Source organism: Podarcis tiliguerta, assembly GCF_965153285.1.
Source record: "Podarcis tiliguerta genome assembly, chromosome: 9".
NCBI classification, from domain to species: domain Eukaryota; kingdom Metazoa; phylum Chordata; class Lepidosauria; order Squamata; family Lacertidae; genus Podarcis; species Podarcis tiliguerta.
In genome coordinates this window covers 25,445,337-25,465,578 of record NC_139542.1, presented here as the reverse complement: position 1 = coordinate 25,465,578, position 20,242 = coordinate 25,445,337, and the positions used below count along the sequence as shown (strand labels likewise).

At 41.3% G+C, this 20,242-nt stretch overlaps 1 protein-coding gene across 6 annotated transcripts in view; it reads right to left on the bottom strand.

Annotated features, from left to right (window-relative positions):
- The window catches only part of ANK2 (ankyrin 2), a 313,351-nt gene that overhangs the window by 275,587 nt on the left and 17,522 nt on the right, over positions 1 to 20,242 (bottom strand). For 3 of the 6 annotated variants that reach the window (XM_083456950.1, XM_083456954.1, XM_083456953.1), the window contains exon 1: positions 12,316 to 12,537. The exons of 2 other annotated variants lie outside the window; for them this stretch is intronic. The gene's annotated coding sequence lies outside the window, so the exon portion shown is untranslated. Of the gene's footprint in view, positions 1 to 12,315; positions 12,547 to 20,242 lie in introns of those variants that run through there. One more of the 6 variants, XM_083456921.1, reaches the window with a different exon arrangement.

The window sequence follows — 20,242 nt, the reverse complement described above, 5'->3', positions numbered from 1 at the left end:
CAATATTTTTTTTAACTTCCCCATTGTCATGAAGAGTATGAACTTCCATCCCTCCTGCATTATTCAGGTGCATAAATAGGATAGTAGACTTTGTTTTGAACAGCTGGTACTTCTTCTGGAAACGTAAGCCTCAAGAGGTTTCATTTTGCTTCCTATCCATCTTACAATTTTGAACAATTTTAACTAAAAACCTTCTATTTCTTGATTACGTGTATGCTCTCTGAGGATTCCTGAAGATGGAAGGAACATTTCCAAAACCTTTGTAATTGCAGTAATGTCAAACTGACTGACTGTTCATAAAATTACTTCTAGCTTGGATGGCTAGAATTATGTTCCACTATGCAATTTTGCCATTTCATATTCTTTTGAGTCCTGCCCCCATGAATAGGTCTAATGCTATGGTTCTGTCTGAAAGTGTCACCTTGGTTAGAGCCTAGAAATTGTCAAAAGGGTGCTAATGTTCTTTTAATGGTTAAATGGGCAACTCGAGGGTGGAGTGGCAAGTAAGTATGTGAGGAAATATGCCTGCAATCACTTGGAACTAAGCACTCAATAAAACTCAAACGGACTTACTTTTGAGTAGATATGTGTAGGAAAGAACCGAGTAGGTAAACACCAGAAGTGATGCAGTTTTGAATCTGGAGACAGAGAATCAGTTTACACATAATGCTAACCCAAACCAAGATTTAGCATGAATGTGCAGGTTCCTGAAGAGGAGATCACAACCACTTTCCTCCTCCTCCTCCTCCAATCCTGCTTCTGCAATGCTGTGAGATTAGCCATGGATTGGCTTAGTAATAATAATAATAATTTATTATTTATACCCCGAGCCCATCTGTCTCACACAGGCTTGCGGTTTGTCTTGCTCCAGAGAAAGTATGTGCTGTAACCAAGTTTGTTAATGGTTTATACATCCTAAACCAAACCATGACTTAGCTCACAACAGCGAAGCAGAAGGAAGAGAAAGAAAGCAGTTGTGATGCACTCTTCAGCAGTCTGCACATTCACACTAAACCTTGACCTGTCTTAGTGTTATGTGCTAATGGAGCCATTGAGAACAGGAGCAGAGGAGCCTGCCTTGTACAATGCTGAGTTAAGACAGAGGTATCTAGCTCAGGGTGGTCTACCTACTAGCAGCAGTTCTCCAAGGTTTCAGACACAATTCTTTCAAACTCCTACCTGAAGCTGCCAGGAGTTGAACCTAGAATCTTACACATGTAAAGTATGTGGTCTACCACTGATCCCAAGTGCTTCCCTTGTTGTGGATCTTGGGATTCATGCTCTTTCTTATTCTCTTTTGGGGATGATGCCACAGGTAGTAGATCTGCTGTCTTGCTTGAAAGTATTTTTTACTGCTATGTATGCTTTGCTTGTAGGGGACACGAGTGGCACTGTGCGTTAAACCACAGAGCCTAGGACTTGCCGATTGGAAGGTCGGCGGTTCGAATCCCTGTTGCTCGGTCCCTGCTCCTGCCAACCTAGCAGTTTGAAAGCATGAAGTGCAAGTAGATAAATAGGTACCGCTCCGGCGGGAAGGTAAACAGCGTTTCTGTGCACTGCTATGGTTCGCCATGTGGCTTAGTCATGCTGGCCACATGATCCGGAAGCTGTACGCCGGCTCCCTCAGCCAATAAAGCAAGATGAGTGCCGCAACCCCAGAGTCGGTCATGACTGGACCTAATGGTCAGGTGTCCCTTTACCTTTACCTTTACGCTTTGCTTGTAAACTTGCAAGTAAAGCGAACATTACAAAGATGCCATAAGTCTTCAGTGGTTGCTCATCCAAAGGAAATTAAAATGGTGACGTTACTCCTGGAATTTCTCGCCAATCAGGAAGTGGGGATTTTATGTTAACAACTTAACCATAGTTACCAGTGCTTTCTTCTGCAGGACTCACTGATACGCTATCCTTTCATTGACCAGTCAAGTAGAACACTACAGCTATTAAAACATTCTGAAATGCAATTATGAAAAGCTGTTCAGGAAAATTTGAAGGCTTAGGCCACCAGTGATACAGAGGTTATTTTCCATGTGCACTTCCTTTATATATATGATATATTACAACAGCTGACCCTGGGATAGAGGATGATCATTTTTCAGAATAACACATTGTCTTCCAACAGTTTTCATTATGTAGGTAAATGATGGTGTAGGCGAGAAGTCTGCTTTTCCTTTCTTATAATTCTTTTCATTTAGAACAATGTCTACAGCCTTTTTTCTAAAGTAGCCAGCTCCTTGACAAAAGAGGGATCATGTGCATTTGGTAGAATGTCCCTGACAATTCAGTGTTTCTCTTAAATAGCTTTCCTAAGCAAAGGCTAATGGAAGGCTTGTTGGTCTGCAGGCTTGAATAACACTTCTGTGCCTCTTATAATAACAAAAGTTGATTTTTCCCCCTCTTGTCACCATGGTGAATTTTAGGCAGTATAATAGCAGGATGGAAGTCCCTTTTCCACAAGATGACCCCACAGTGCTGCTGTAATGTTTAAAGGCCTGACACCAATGCGTGGGGGCAATCACTGGGTCACCACCACTCCATTGCAATGATGGGTGGTAAGCTCTTACACAATTGGCCCTGTCTATGTATGACAGATGGGGTTTTTTGTTTTATTGTTTTTAAGCATTGGTCAGCAATGTGGCATACATTATTAAATTAAATATTGTTGCAGTAAAAGAATACAGACAATATGTTTACTGAAAAACAGAGCACCTTTGAAAAGTGCTGTGCTATCTGTAGGTGTAGGGCTTCATCTGACTACATGCAATATTGTGTTTAATTTGACTCTTAGAACAGCCACTATTTACACATGCCTATTTCACAGGGAAATGTTGCCTTAAACTGATGATACTGTTTCTAAGCAATTTAACAACCATCCTAGTCAATCTACCCAAGATATATGAAGCTATATACTCATGTAATTAAGAGGGGGGAATTGCAAAATTCAGTTACTGGCTGTATTTAGATGTCATGACAAACCATGATTTTTTGGAATAGACATTTCCTAATGAGGTTTTCAACATTGTTTTGGGTGGAGTTTATTTTTATAATTTCTGAACACAAAATACAGTGGTACCTCGGGTTACATACGCTTCAGGTTACATACGCATCAGGTTACAGACTCCGCTAACCCAGAAATAGTGCTTCAGGTTAAGAACTTTGCTTCAGGATGAGAACTGAAATCTTGTTCCAGCGGCGCGGCAGCAGCAGGAGGCCCCATTAGCTAAAGTGGTGCATCAGGTTAAGAACAGTTTCAGGTTAAGTACGGACCTTCAGAACGAATTACCGTATTTTTCACTCTATAACACGCACCCGACCATAACACGCACTAGTTTTTAGAGGAGGAAAATCCGTAGGCATGCCACCCATAGGCATTCCCTCCATAACACGCACAGACATTTCCCCTTACTTTCTAGGAGGAAAAAAGTGAGTGTTGTGGTGCAAAAAAATATGGTAAGTACTTAATCCAAGGTACCACTGTAAACTAAACTTCTAGCTTGTTTGCAAAAAGGAAACAAATTACATATGGTAGAATTTCTAACTCTACCACTTTGTAAAGTAAACTACGTTTCATCTTATGCTTCCAAATCTGTGGTTTGGTGGTCTCCAGATTCTTCTTGACCCAGACACTTCTCTCAGTTCTTGTGCTACTTTAGCTAAACTTTTATTGGGCACACCCCACCTAGCTGCAGCACAGGAAAAAGTGGATGGTGCTAGCAGGAACAGCAGCCATATCTTGCTTGCTGTTTGAATATAATTAAGCCATTAACTATAAGAGAGCCACAAGTGTGCTTGCTTTAATCAACTTTAATGTACAAAACCCCCAATGTTGTGCTTTTAAAACATGCCATGATTTAAAATGTTGACTAATTAAAGTGTAGCTCATTATCCCTCCATAGCTACATGCTTGCTCAGTCTAGCTTTAAAGCAAAATTCCTTATATATATTTTAAAGGGTTGCCTCCTCGAAGTGCCTCTAAATGGCACCTGCAACTATCCCTCATAAATTTTTTAAAATCTTTAAAACAACTGGGGCTTTGGAGCCAAGCTACTTAGCTTAGTGGTGCAGAAATCAAACCTTTTCTATCTACTAGCAAGGAAGTGCAAATGGTTAATCTCCCCCTACACAGTCCAGCTATCACTCTGAAGTCTAATGGTTCATGTCTCTTCTCAGACGGTTCATTCATACTTTCCTTGGATGCCAACATGATGTATATATAATGTCATAAGTGTGAAAACGATATCCAAAGTTGGGAGGTGTGGAGATAGGGGAAGGCATGGCAGGTTCAGTTCACACTGGGGATTAGTTTTAGCACAGGCCTATGTTGAAGGATAAGAAACCACATAATACAATACAATACCATACAAAAAAGCAGAGCTGTTAGTTCTGCTTTATCTTTGCTGCAGAGTTCATTCTACGTCCAAAGACAGGCAACCATGGCTCTTGGGCCATTCTTACAGTACTGTACTGCCTTTTGGCATAGATCTAAAGCACTAGGATATACAGTGGCTGCATTCAGATGTCATGTTTTGATCTACTAAATCAGAGGTGGGCATCCAAACCATAACTTGGGGGACTGGAAATAAGCTCTGTGCCAATGTGGTCCTTTCTTCCCTTCCCTTGGCTTAACAGAACAAAGGTTCAAGTGAGCCCTTCAAACCAGGACCATAAACCATGGTTGAACAATCAATAACATGGCATCTGAATGCTGCCTATACATCACACAAGTTTTATTTATTAATCTCATGAACTGTATTGTAACTACAACTGGCTTTAAAGTGTATGTGGGACAAGAGTCAGGGACAGAAGTAATTAAACATGAAAGGGCCATTCATTCCACACCAGACTTGGTTCAAAAAAAACAGAGAAAGAATCTAAGTTACCCATCACCCCTAGACAAGGCACTGCAGTGTCCTTAGTATTCATGCAAATGAAGGAGACTGTTATCCTTTAGGCTACACTATGTCATAAGCATTCCAAAGATCTGTGCATCTACATGAGCACAAAGAACAGAAAGAGCCACCTTTTTAAGTGTTTGGCTGGCAGTACCTGAATCAAAACTCAAAAGACTGAAAATAACCTTCTCCCTTTGTAGGAATCATTGGCTCAATTTAAAGGCAAATGCCAATTCAATTGCTTTATAATGCACTTCATTAAAGTGTGTATTACACTGGCTCTATACACTACTAAGCCTTATTAGTTTTGTACCACTTTTAACAGGTTTGTGCATGTTGCTTTCTTAAGTGCTTTTTGGTCTGTTGATCACCATTTGCGTGGCAATGCAAAATATGACAAATTCCTTGCACAGAAAAACTGTGCCCTCTTGCCTTTTTCACGTTCGGCATGAGCTCTATAGTGGTCCTAAAATTCCACCCCAAACTAAAATGAAGATGTAGCTTGTATACTCATGTTCATCTGTGGCACTGCAGTGCTTATTCTTAAGAACAGCTTCGGCGTTTCACAAACACAATTAATGCAAGCGTGATTAATGCCAGCTGAGCTCCTTGGAGAAAAGATGGGATAAAAAAAAACCAGATTTGTCAAACGTGGGTTGTCTACAGGCAGCATATCATAGGAAGATCCCTTATATCAAGTCAGCCCACCAGCCCCTCTAGCTCTGTAATGTCTACACCAGTCAGCCAATGTTGTGCCCACAGATGTTGTTGAACAATTGCCATTTTCTCTGACAATCGGCCCTAATCCAGAAGCAGGGCCAGCCCGCCCATGAGGCAGACTGAAACAGCTGCCTCAGACAATGGAAGCCTGTGGCGGCTCTGCCCACCCTTGCCACTGCTGCTGGGGTAACATGGCTATCTCTGGACTCTCATTCATATCTGGAGGGACCCAATACTGAACATTCGACACAGAAAGTACGTGCCCTGCCTCCATCACTGAGCAGTACGGCATCCTTTCAAAGTTTTTGATAAATCCCATATCCAGTCCACCTAGGAACAGGGGTGTTTATCAGGTACTGAATAGACTGCAATCCATGGATGGCATGATGTGCATGAATCAGGGGCGTGGAAGTTAGAACAAGTAAAAATTAACGATTCATTTATAAGCATATGTTTTAGCTGAATGGAATACAAATACAATTGTATTGTAAAGTATTGCACTTGGGCAAAAAAAATGAGAGGCACAAATACAAGATGGGTGACACCTGGCTTGAGAACAGTACATGTGAAAAGGATCTAGGAGTCTTGGTTGACCACAAACTTGACATGAGCCAACAGTGTGACGCGGCAGCTAAAAAAGCCAATGCAATTCTGGGCTGCATCAATAGGAGTATAGCATCTAGATCAAGGGAAGTAATAGTGCCACTGTATTCTGCTCTGGTCAGACCTCACCTGGAGTACTGTGTCCAGTTCTGGGCACCACAGTTCAAGAAGGACACTGACAAACTGGAACGTGTCCAGAGGAGGGCAACCAAAATGGTCAAAGGTCTGGAAACAATGCCTTATGAGGAACGGCTAAGGGAGCTGGGCATGTTTAGCCTGGAGAAGAGGAGGTTAAGGGGTGATATGATAGCCATGTTCAAATATATAAAAGGATGTCATATAAAGGAGGGAGAAAGGTTGTTTTCTGCTGCTCCAGAGAAGTGGACACGGAGCAATGGATCCAAACTACAAGGAAGAAGATTCCACCTAAACATTAGGAAGAACTTCCTGACAGTAAGAGCTGTTCGACAGTGGAATTTGCTGCCAAGGAGTGTGGTGGAGTCTCCTCCTTTGGAGGTCTTTAAGCAGAGGCTTGACAACCATATGTCAGGAGTGCGCTGATGGTGTTTCCTGCTTGGCAGGGGGTTGGACTCGATGGCCCTTGTGGTCTATTCCAACTCTATGATTCTATGATTCTATGAAATGGCTGTTTCGTTTCCTGCTTTGCATTTGCACCATGGCGATGTTAGCTTTAGAGCCTAGTAATAAAAACATTAATTCATATTTCCAGAACAACAAAACTCACAAATAAATGATTAACCTTTAGAAGTGGTTTAAAATATAAAGTGCCTTTAAAGGAGGAGTTCCTTAGTACAACACTTGTGATAAAGGTTAATTTCATTTTGTGTGTGTGACTAAATACTTTATAGATGGATGTGCTTCCTTTCTTTTTAATTAGCAGCTATTTATTTACATGTGCCTCCTCCTCCACAGGCAAATACATCCTGGAGCCTCCATGCAAAACCAGATACCACCTGTATATTCTGTCCCCGCATGGATAAAGCAGCCTTCCTAAGTTCTGCTCTAAAGGAAGATTCTCTTTTATTCAGATTAGCAAAGAAGCTGGTTTCAGCACTTATCTGAAAATCACTACCTAATTCAGTACATGAAATATCGGCTCTGACATCATACCAACCCACCCCAAAGCATCCACAAGTCTCTACAAGAACAGTAGCAGTGGGCCTCCACATCTGCAGATGAGTACAAAGGGCAATCCATAACTTTAATGCAATTTAGACATTTAGATGGATGGGCTGCATGCCCAGTGTGTTGTAATAACTCTGAAAAGCTTTTGGCTCAAGCTGTGGACACATTAGCATTAACTTATGTCTGCTGCGTTGTTTATACTACGTGAGATAACTGCTTGTGCTTCTCTTTCTCTCTCTGCCTGCCGCCCCCAGTACTTAAATGTTATCAACAGAGACTCTCAACGGATACAGAATTTAATTGCAAAGATGAGGAATATTCTCCTACCGTGCTCTTCTGCATTAGTCATGGGGGCTAGCTGAAATGCTGGAAGGTCCAAACACTTACAGAAATATTTTATTAAATTATACAGATTTTATTTATTTATTTATTTATTTATGTATATCTCACCTTTCTTGCATCATGAAACTCAAGGTGACATAGATGGAGCTCTAAGGCAGTTTTTCACTTTTGTCACTATGTTGTTGTTTAGTCGTTCAGTCGTGTCCGACTCTTCGTGACCCCATGGACCAGAGCACACCAGGCACTTCTGTCTTCCACTGCCACCCGCAGTTTGGTCAGATTCATGTTTGTAGCTTCGAGAACACTGTCTAACCATCTCGTCCTCTGTCGTCCTCTTCTCCTTGTGCCCTCCATCTTTCCCAACATCAGGGTCTTTTCCAGTGAGTCTTCTCTTCTCATGAGGTGGCCAAAGTATTGGAGCCTCAGCTTCACGATCTGTCCTTCCAGTGAGCACTCAGGGCTGATTTCCTTAAGAATGGATGCGTTTGATCTTCTTGCAGTCCATGGGACTCTCAAGAGTCCATGGGACTCTCAACTTTGTCACTATAGCCAGACCCAAATCTTCTTAGATTTTAGTAAGGCGGCTGCGTCATGTGCCTTGAGATGCCTGGGAAATGTGATGATAAATTATTCAAAAGGACTTGAAATAAGGGAGATCCCTTTTTGGAAACCCGAAATGATGTGCTGCTGCTCCTCCCAGTAGTCATTCCTCCTTTGGTCACTGGTATGGATACACAACCTGACTGACTGTCTCCAGGTGCTGCAGCTGTCTGCAAGGGATTCGCACAAGGTGGAGTTAGTGCTGCCAACTTTCATGTTACAACTGCAGACATCTTTGCAATGCAGTGTTGATCCGCCAATAGGCCTGGTGCCTGAAGCCAGTTGCCTGCAGAGCATGTCCTTTCTGAAGATCCTGCCATCTTCCATTCTGCATACATTACGAAGCCAGCATAGATGTCACTGTGACAGGAGTGTGAACATGCTGGAAATGAGGGCTTTGAGACTCTGTCCTGCCCTATGATGTGCAAAATCTTTCTGAAACAGCATATGTGGAAGGCACTGGGGTGTCACTCCAGGTGGGTATAAGCTGCCCACATCTCACTACCATAAAACAGCGTGCTCAACACGCAAGCCTGGTAGACCTTCATCTTGGTATTGGTCATTAGCATCACATTCTCCCATAACCTTTTTTGCAAGGCAAGACCACCAGTTAAACATCCTTGTGAGGCAACTAAAATTCCTGCCCCAAGCACTAAGCGGCACTAACACCACCTGCGTCCAGGATGAGAGCACAGATCAACCAGTTCACAAATCATGCTGGTGCAGATTGCTTAAATGTTCCACTGGCACCCCTCACCCACCCCTGCTGCACTGCAGAGCAAAGAAGCCAGAGCCTGCTTTTTTGTATCATCTGAATCTGGGCTCATCGTTTGTTACATCCAAGCAAAATATAAGCAGCAACCAAGGTTTATTCTTGGCTTGCCACTCATGGTTTGTTAGGAGGAAACAAAGCACGAGTGTCAGTTCAGATGGCACAACAAACCGGGCTCTGCTCCACCCTTGTGTGGCAGGAGTATGGAAGAAAAGCCATGGGAAATGTTTAGCATACAGCTCATTCACACTAAACAATAGTTTGTTTAGAACTATAGTTTAAGATGACGGTTGTGATAAACCCGTGAGTGCCTTACAAAAACATATTTATTTGCTTAGGCCTTCCAGCATGTCTTCTGAGCTAATTTTTACTGGTGCTGATTAATGTTTTATAGATTTGCTTGGTATTTACTGTTAACTATTTTATTTCTTCTATTGTTCTAAAATTGCATGCAAATTTACTTATTTATTATATATTGCTTTTGTTTTGAGTTAGGGAAAAAATGAAAACTATTATTCTTATTAGGAGCTCTGGGAGTTATTAAATTGAGATGTAGTGTAAAAAGTAGTTTCAAATGAAATAGCTATTTCTATACAAGATGCAAGCAACAGACACTAGTGTCTCTGACAAGAGGTTCACCAGAAGCCAGCAACAGCCTTTTCAGCATCTTTCAACGCTGCAGATACTCCTGGGCCTAGAATAGCTCTGTAATTATACTGCAGTTCACAAACCCAGATATTGTCTACAAGTGGTAATTTATCATATTATATCAATGTCACTTAATGTGTACATTTGAAAAATGGATTGGGGTTGCATCAATGCTTACAACTCTTGGGAGTAAAGTGAATGTAGCCAACAGTGAAATAATCCAACAATACTTTGAATTTAATAATAATAAAGATTTATAATAAAACAATCCCTTGAATCAACAAACGAGATAGTTTGTCTCAGGTTTATCTCTTTCCGTTTTCATACGTATTTTCTATAAGAAACAATCTTACACAGACAGAGAATACTTTCACTTAATTCAAATTTCAGAATCCTTTTTAACAAGCCTTGCCAACCTTCAGAATTGATCAGACAGTGGTGGTCAGGTCTAAACCCAGCTTCAAGTTGACTTTTTAATATGCACCATGTTCCTTGATCCCCCCCCCCCATTCTATTTCAGAGCTTCTTTCAATTACACATTCTGCACTTTTTCTCTTCATGTTAATATTGCCTAAATTAATAGCCCTATGAATGCAGGAGGCCTCTTAAAATAAAACTATGTAGCTATGGCAATTTGGCCTTTTCTTATAAACATACTAGGAAACAGAGCAAAAACAAACTCATAATGACAATAGGCATAAGTCAGCCAAGTCCTAATGATTTACATTAGGAAATTTGCAGCCTAATTCTATGCACATTTACTCTGCAGTAAGACCAAGGGAGTTCACAAGGCTTACTCACAAGTAAATATCCACAGGGGTGCGGTTTTATACTCATCATATCAATGGGGCTTGACACTTTGACTCAATAACGTTGATACAGGCTGCTTGCACGTATAACCTGCCTTGAGGGCTTTTATAGAAGAAAATGAAGATACATATAGAATACCCAAACCTCATACCTCATCAACCTTTATTCAGATAATATTCCAGTGTTATTTGAGAAAGTATCTTTGGCAATCTGGGTGGGTGAGGCCTGATTCAGAGGTGCTTCAGAGGAAGAGGAGGATTATATTGGACCAAGTACCAACCTTCTAAACAGGCTCTCCCAACAGCAAGTACTGTAGTTGAAATCATGGACAGAGGCAAGCTTCATGTTTCCATCAACTACAAGTACATCCTTAGCCCTGCCCTTGAAGTGACATAATTGCCCATTTACAGGCATAGAAGAAAGGTCATTATCAGAAAGTGTCTCTGTTCTCTCTGCTAAGGGATTGACAGGGCAAGGTCATATTTCTATCATCTGACAGGGGAAAGAATATTGAACATATTCTCAGGTATTAATTAAATTATGATAACATATCAAAAATGTGCTATATTTATATTAAAAAAATCCAATATGCCATCAACAGAAACATTGTATGTGAGACAGTGGTGCAGATGCTTTTGCTGAGGAAAACCTCTCACAGAATCAGATCTTTGGGGAGAGAGGGTCTTGGTGCCTTTTGTTTAATTAACAAATATGCTAACTGAACAGAAGGGAGCAGGCAGCAGTACAGATACTGATACAGTGAATACAGGTATCAATCTCCAAGAGCAACAGTAGTCCGCTACAAAATCTCAAACTTCTTTATTCAGATCACCTCTCCCCACTCCCTAGTCTCAGCCATAACCCTGGCAGATATGTTGAGCTTGCCAGGAAATGTTGATGCCTAAGGTGGAGAACAAAATGGCGTCCCTCCTATTCCATGAACAAAAGCAGAATGGACTGCCAGCTCACTATTACTTCCAACTGTGGCAACAGGACAGCATCCTTCACGGCATTACAGGGCAGGCTATGTGGCCCACAGCCCTACCTGCCAGCACCTTACCACTGTTCCCCACCCTTCAACATCTGCTACCTGAAGCAGTTGCCTCAGTCTGCCTCATGCTGGCCCTGGGACTTGTATCCTCAGTTGTCCTTGAAGGCCCATTAATCAGCATTAATTGCCAAACCACTAAAGCATATGGCTCATAATAATAATAATAAACTTAAAAAGGAAAAGAATTTAATGAGATGCAGTAAATTGCCTCAGTTCATGTGATTGTTATCCCTTTAGCAGCATTGTGGATGTGAAGGGAAAACACTCCAAAACACAAGGAATCTCAAATTATTGTTCATACCAGCAAATACCAGTGCTAGTATAACGGTGCTCTGGGAAAGGAACATATGCACTTACCTGGAAATAAGCCTATTGAACTCAGTGCAGCTTATGTCTGAGTAGACAGTTAGGACTGCGCTAGCATCTAATCAAGTTTCTCCCTCCACTTTTGCAACGCCTCATTCCACAAACATACACTTGTGCTTCCCTTCCCCCAAAACCTCAGCAATTAACTCTTCACCCCTAGCTGCAGTTACCCCTTCTTGACTGCAACATACACTCAAAGCAAAATCTCAGCCGCAGAATAGAATATTTTCCGAACAGAAGAAATCGAGACAAGTAAACTCACAATCAAGTATATTCAACTGCTAGAGCAGCACCGAGTATTTGTTCAAGAAATGAGCCTCCCAACCACCAAATCCTCCCTTAAGACAAAAATACAGCCAACTCACTGCCAACCCCAGCCAGTCTCCCTCCACGCTGTGACACCTCTTGGCGGAGAAAAGCCTCCAGGCTCTCTTGCAAACTGATGTCAGAGATAGCAGACTTTCCTATTACAGCTCTTTTACTGTAATCCATGTGCTTGCTTCTGGCCAGTCCCTGCTGGCCATCTAGCACTGCGTGATCTTCCCTTGAATGTAGCTGTGCTTCCAGAACACACCAGCTTCTGGCAGTCAGTCTAACTCTCTTCAGCTGCGTTTATACTTGGCAGCTGGGAGGTATCAGGCTGTCTGAGTGAGAAAGCAAGGAGGCTGTTCCTCCTCTCTCCAGCTTGCAGTTTGGAGAGGGCAAATCATATGGCATATATGGATCCTGAAGATGTGCACTGAATAAAGGAATCTGGAGAATGCAGCCATTGCTTTACTACCCATATCTAATTTATCCTGATAACAGTCTGGTGAGGGAATGCAAAGAGTGACTGGTTCAAGTCCATGGAAAGGAGGTTTGTGGCTGTGGTGAGATTTAGAGTAAGGAAAAACATACAAAAACAATTATACACCTTATCATGCACCTTATGGGATTCCCATAAATTAGAAGAGACAAAAGAGAAATACAGTTTGAGGGGAAATGGGTGCAAGCAAATATTCCCTGTGCAAGTCTCACTAAATTCAGCGAGAATGACTTCTGAGTAGGCATTCTTAGCATTCTGCTGTCAGTAATTAATTAAATAGTGCTTGTGTTAGGACTCTTCCCTTTTATAATTTCAAATTATCCCAATTAGAAAAAGAGAATAATCACTGAAGACTGTTGCTATTTATATGGAAGGCTGAAGCAGTTTTTTATTCAAGCCATCCACTGAATGAAATCAATAGTTTAAAATAGCAATAAATCACACCTGAAGACTATACTTGCTCAATGTGCCTTCAGGCAGAGACATTCAGTCTCTTACACAGGGAATAGCACAGGCATAGGCAAACTCAGCCCTTCAGATGTTTTCGGACTACAACTCCCATCATCCCTAGCTAACAGGACCAGTGGTCAGGAATGATGGGAATTGTAGTCTCAAAACAACTGGAGGGCCGAGTCTGCCTATGCCTGGAATAGCATCTTGCTTGGTGACACTACACTGCCATTCCTCTTCCTCAGTAGAATTCCACTGGACAGAGGTAGGTTGGTATGCTTAAAGTTTATGCACGGAACCAGCAGCAAGGCCATACCATAACAAATCAGACACTGCAAATGCAAGCTCCACAAGAAAGCAAGTATATTTTCATTTTAAAAACTTTCCCATCTAGTATGACAATTTAATATGCTTTATGGATGCCTTTATTTATTGTTTCACTACTTTTAATGGCTGGTTTTGTTTTAGCATCTTTACAGTTATGTAAGTAACCTTGAGCTTTTTGTGGAAAGCCATCCTGTGCATATAAACAAATAAATCATATTCATTTTTCTAAGGTATGATGCAGTCTGCAAGTCTGTATCAGTTCATGCAAGGATACCTGGGAGGAAGCCCTTGAACTCAACAGAACTTAAGTCTAGAGTACACATGCGTAAGATTGTGCCTGAAGACTTACTAGCTCAAATGTATTCTTGCCTGTTATTAAGTTAATCACTACAAACACAGTTATGCCTGGGATAACAGAGTTGCTTTGCAGCCTCTTTGATTTACTACCCCAACCGAAAGCTCAAGAATTTACTTACAATGATAATAACTATTAGTACAAAAAAATGTTCCAATTTCCTCAGAAGTGGGACCTTGGCTGGCTCTTTGAGTGTGCTGTAGAACCAGACAGCAGCAGGGGTCAGGAATGTAATGTTATGCCAAGTCGTTTATGCCAGATTTCCCACAATTTTCAAGTGCCTTCAGTTGGAGACGTTCAGTCTCTTACATAGCAAAAAGTGTTTTAATTGGTGATACTACACTGCCACTCCTCTTCCTCAATATAATTCCACTGGATGGAGATAGGCTGGAATATTAATTTATGGCACAGCTGCAGCTGTGTCAAAGAACATCAAGCACGTTCCCACAATTTCTTGGTAACCTCAAGAGTCAATTATTACAACATGGGGCTACCCTTGGTCTTGGTCTGGAAGTTCAAGCTTGTGCAAAACATTGCAGCTAAACTGTTGGTGGCAATAGATTATCACCAGTATGCAGGAAGGAGGGAGAGAAGACCAAGACCTTATATGGTAATAGGAACTTATTATAAGTTTCGATTTCCCAGAAATCAGGTGACTTACAAGAAATCAGGTGACTTACAAGAGATCAGGTGGTATTCTATTTTGCAAATCTATATAAAGGGGTGCACCCTGACTACTGTGTACAGGTTGCGTACTGATCGCCCTGTGCCTTTGTTCTGCATATGCACTTCAAATAAAAATCCTGTTAATAACCTGCAAGAGCGTTTTGCCGCTTTGTGTGAATCTGTGCTTCAGGGACCCAAATAGCAGATATGTGTGGTCCTTCAGGAGGAATCACTGCTAATGATGCCCCATGGCTATGATGATCAGCTTGTTTCTGCAAAGAGATGTGTGTTTAGTATCGTGGGCCCAATTTATGTAACACTTCCAGTTGAGGTCAGAGAAGCCCCCACCCCTATTTGACTCCTGGCACCTACTGAAGTCTTTCTTATTCCAGCAGGCATCTAACTGAAGTTTGATTTTATAGTTGTACCTGATTTTTTGTTTTTGTTTTTTTTTGTACCTTTGTACACCACACACATAAACATCTACTGAGATTACAGAGGCTGAACTGTTCTGGAATGAAGTTGCTTTTCAGAACTCTATATATTTTCAGGGTTAACATGTATAACCACACCTTTAAAGAGATTTTAGATAAAATCTCCATAATCTCATGTTGATATTTGTTTGTTTGTGGGGTGGGAGACAACAGACTCTAAGGCTTGGCAATAAATGAGGAGGAAAATGTCTGAGCATTTGCCACTTGTGTTCATTTTCCATACTTGCAGCTTCTAAAGCACTCAGCTTATTAAGGGCTCAGTGGTATCTTGTAATATGAGCTCTTTTTTTTATTCATGTACCAATAAAAAAACAAAAACAAAAAGCCCATCCAACATCTTGCAGGTCTTGGAGCCTTTAATGGGACTGCCCTTGATGAGAGATATGAAGGCAAATTTCCTGTTAGCCTGAGTCACACTAATGCACTTTCAAAGTGCAGGCTTTCGACTAGCTCTTAATGACTTGTTGCAATGGAGATGGGGAATCAGCATACAGCAATGCCATCTTCTGGCATAGTTCCTGTGAGAAAGGGAGTTTGCTGAATGCAGCTCAAAGGAAGCTCCTTTTCTTTGGAAACAGAAACTCAAGCAGCCACACAATAAATCTTGAGGGTTGTTTTTCTCAGAACACATAATGTTGGATTGTGATTGTTCAAAGAACTGAAATGAAAGAGGAAAGGAGAACACATAGTACTGAACTGGAAGGGCATAACTTAAGTGGATGAAATCAGACTACAAACATGTTCAGAGTGCAACCAATGCATATACAAATGTTACTGGGGGATTTTAAAAAAAATATTGCAAGTATAATCCTCCCTACCTGTATATGCCACTGGGTAGCTAATAATGGGGTGAGCCTACATGTAGAACAGTCCCTGCAACTGTGATTGCAGAAGCTGACTAGCATGATAAAATTTATTTTGAGATTCAAGTTGCCAGCTGTTAAAAAAATGCGATTAAAATAGCAAATACAAAACACACAATTAGAAATACTGTGGAACAAAATGAACCATAGAACATGTAATTGTGACTGCATTGCACATTATGTCCCTACTTTATCAGAAGTATTCCTGTTTTTAAAAACACTGCTAAGAGATCAATGAACATATATCTTTGTGGGAAGACACACTTCTGTCTTTTAAAGTCTGCGCAAAAACATCAGTGTTTAAGATATGGCAACTCAACTGGAAAAGAACCTAAGTTTGACAGTAATCAGTTCCAATGCATTTGTTCTAAGCTTGTGAATTACATTACAATATGAGAACAACTTTCTCATATTATTAGACCGGTCAAATGCATACATCAGGGATAGAAAACTGGTGTCTCAACGATGCATCTGCTCACTTGCACACTACAAACTTATCCGTCTCCCTTCTACCAGCCTCACATTAACAGATTGCCACTTTTCACCTGACAGGCATCATGCCAAGAGAGAAATGAGAGATGAGCTTCCATTTCCCATTCACAGTTGCAAGGTAAGAAGCTCTTCTAGCACTTTCTTTTTAGCCTGGTCAACAGTGCTCCCTGATAAATGGGCACTGCTTTCCACTTCTAGCTGCAGAACCTTCCTCGATATTGGGGAATTTCCCCCTGCAAAGTCAGTAGGGCTGACCTTTTCTAGAGATTGGAGAATGGAGATGGTGGGTTATAATAATATAATAATAATTTATTATTTGTACCCCACCCATCTGGCTGGGCAGCTTCCAACAAAGACTAAAAATACATTAAAATGTCACACATTAAAAACTTCCCTGAACAGGGCTGCCTTCAAATGTCTTCTAAATGACAGGTAGTTGTTTATCATCTGATGGGAGGGCGTTCCACAGGGCGGGCGCCACTACCAAAAAGGCCCTCTGCCTGGTTCCCTGTAGCTTTGCTTCTTGCAGTGAGGGAACCGCCAGAAGGCCCTCAGCGCTGGACCTCAGTGTCCGGGCAGAACGATGAGGGTGAAGAAGCTCCTTCAGGTATACTGGGTTGGTAGTACATTGGTAAAATAGCAGATGGAGGCCTTTCTGGATGTACTTTCATTGCACATTTAGACTGCAAACAACCAATACCCCGCTCCCAGTTCAAGCGGGTGTTGATGCTGAGCCTCCTCTTCCGCCTGAATCATTTCATTACTGTGCTCGATTTAGCTATGTCGATGTCTGACTAACCCTTACTGGCTTCTCATGAATTGTACCTATTGATTCCTCTTGCTCACTTTTGTCTGATAAGCTGTTATTGCAGAGCCAACTAGTACACCTGTAGCACCTTAAAGACAAATGAATTCATGATGACACATTCATGATACAAAGATTTGAGTCCACTTCATCAGATGCAAACTCTCAGTATGTTAGTATGCTTTTTATTTTTGCATGTATATTTGTTTGCTGAATATGTTAAAATGATTGTTCAGTGTATTTATATTGTGGTGGCCTATGGCTTTAAACAACAAAGTTTTATTCTATTCCAATGTGCTGTCTTTAAGGTGTCACAAGACTTGTTTTTTCTGCAGCGACGGCACTGTGAATTGTTACAATGCTGTTGTCATTGTCATCTGTCTGTCTAGAGAGACAATGGAGGGCACCTCCAGTGATGAAGCCTTAGCAGCACTGAAGAACCACATTCCCCTATGGGCAAACCTCTAGAGAGCCTACTCCTCTGGAAATTGTTGATAAAAATATTTTTTAGATAATGCTATACCTGGGTTTTATCCAGACATATATACCTGCTTTTTTAAAAAAAACAAGAACCACTTCAGATACCTTATGAATAGTATTTTGAAACTGTCTTCTTGCTATCACAATTGGAAGTGTTTTTATAATAATAATGATGATGATGATGATGATGATGATAACAACAATAATGACTTCAGTAGTATCTGTTTCTGTTCCTCCTATTCTCCATCCTCTGGTCCCCTCTCGCTTTTGCGTTTCACATTTCTTTTTGTTCTACAATAATTCCTTGTAGAAGCTGAGTAGCTCAGTTGGCTAGAGCATGGTGCTGATAATTCCAAAGCTGTTAAGGTTACAGGTTCAATCCCCGTAAGGGACAGCTGCATATTCCTGCATTGCCAGGGGCTGGACTAGATGATCCTCAGGGTCACCTCCAACTCTATGATTCTGCCTTCATGGGATTAAATGTGAACCAGAATTTCTCTTCTGCCCTGCTAATGAACCTGATGATGTTCTCACACACATACAGAGATCCAGACACCCTCTGCTGGCTCTTATGGGAAGTGGAAGTTGAAACTGAAGCTGCTACTTCTTTCTGATTAAATCCTGGTAGAGATCCTATAGTAAAACAGAATCAGAAAGCTACAACTTCCTATAATTCAAATTATCTTGTGGTTTGAATGTAATGCTGACTGTGGCTTGTAAATGCATTAGGAAAAAAATTAAACCTCAAATCACCCCAAGCTGTATCAGTAGATCTAGATGTTTCATCCCACCTCCCTCCACCTGCCTTGTAGACCTTTCATTGAAGAGTTAAAATTGAAGTTGAGTTCAATTTAGGCAACATTACTGTATTATATGCAGATGGCCAAAGCTGCCCAGTGCAAAAATTGACCAATGAAGTGGTTTGGACTCTATTTCTGAAGCTAAATAGGTTGCATGAGAGTCTGCGTACAAATGTAAGCTGCTCTGAGCAATTCAAAGTGGGATGTGTATGTAGCCAAAAAAATAAACACAAAGGTTAATAGTTCCCTGCCTCCAGAGTCCACCTTCAGTAGCCAATTTCCAGCCTTACATAAAGAAAGCAGTCCCCTGTCCAAAGTGTGCCCTGGGTAAGCCATCCTTGTTCAACTCAGAACCATAATCAGGGTTGATTTTTCATATCCACAAGTGAAACTAGGCGCTGCAAGGTTTATGAGGGAGTAAACCCTACTGGCCTTAATGAGGCTTATTTCTAGAGAGAGAAAATGCTTAGGGTGGGGGGGGGTGAACTGTAAATCAAGCAGATTTTGCAACTAGACCTAACTCATCCAAAAGGGATGGAGAAAACCAAACAGGGTCATTGGCTGAGCACCGCATATCCAGCTGAAGTGGAAGCACAGAAGGAAGGGAAGGGAGCTTAGATGTTGGAAGTCTGAAAAAGACAACTACTTCCTGAGAGTCTGGAGTGTGAGGACTGACTTTCCAGAGAAGGAGGAACAACACAGTATTATGATCAAATGAAAAATTGTTTGGATAGCTGCCTTAGTAAAAAATTTGGTAATTAGTAGCATGATATCTCTCAGCAAAGCCAAATAGGTAGAATTTGCTTTCTTACAGAGCATGCACTATAGCAAATGTCATGTAAATGAGATTAAAAAGCACTTAGGAGGAGATGCAGAGGTTCCAGAGACTGGTAGCTGAGTGCATCTCCCTCCATCTGAGTCATCTTTTCGGACAACCTGCATGGATGAACACACAAAATATTAAACATATCCAAAGAGTACATTGAGAAGGACCTGAAAGACCTATGTGACTTCATTCAAAAGGCTGGGGGGAAGCACTAAACGCTGCACATATGCGGAAATACTTTTTCAAAATATGCAGGCCTACCAATTGAGAAGAGGGAGTGCTTGGATTGGTAGGCCTGTCCTTCATGCTTCCTCTGAAGTGAATGGGGGAACAGAAGAATTAAAAGTGGTCCATGGAGAATGATTCAGATTGTCCTCACTTGCTAACACTGTATTTTTTAAAAATATATGAAATATTTCCTCATGCGTGCGGCATCTGTATGCACTGACACATCATGCGATATAGTGCTTCAAGTGAATGTGACATCTTGGCTAAATCACAGCACATATACAATGTAAACATTTTAAGAAGCTAATAAATAAATAAAAGGCATTAAGGGTGAAGATTAGGGGTTGTATCTAATGAAGTCCAGAGCAGATTGGGAAGTGGAGCAGTTCAGGTGGCACGCAGGGAAAGAAGACTTCTGCATAAACAGAAGTCATAGAAACATGGGAAGCTGCCTTGTACTGACTCAGACCACTGGTCTATCCAACTCAGTACTGTCTGCACTGACTGGCAGTGGCTTCCCAGGGTTTCAAGTAGGGAACTCTCCTGACCATACATGGAAATGCCGGGGACTGAAGCTGGGAACTTCTGAATGCAAGGCAGATGTTCCACCACTGAGCTACATCCCTTCCCCATAAAGTCCTTCCACTAATGGAATGATACAACCCTAGGACCACACATTGAATTGGTTAATTGGTTAAATT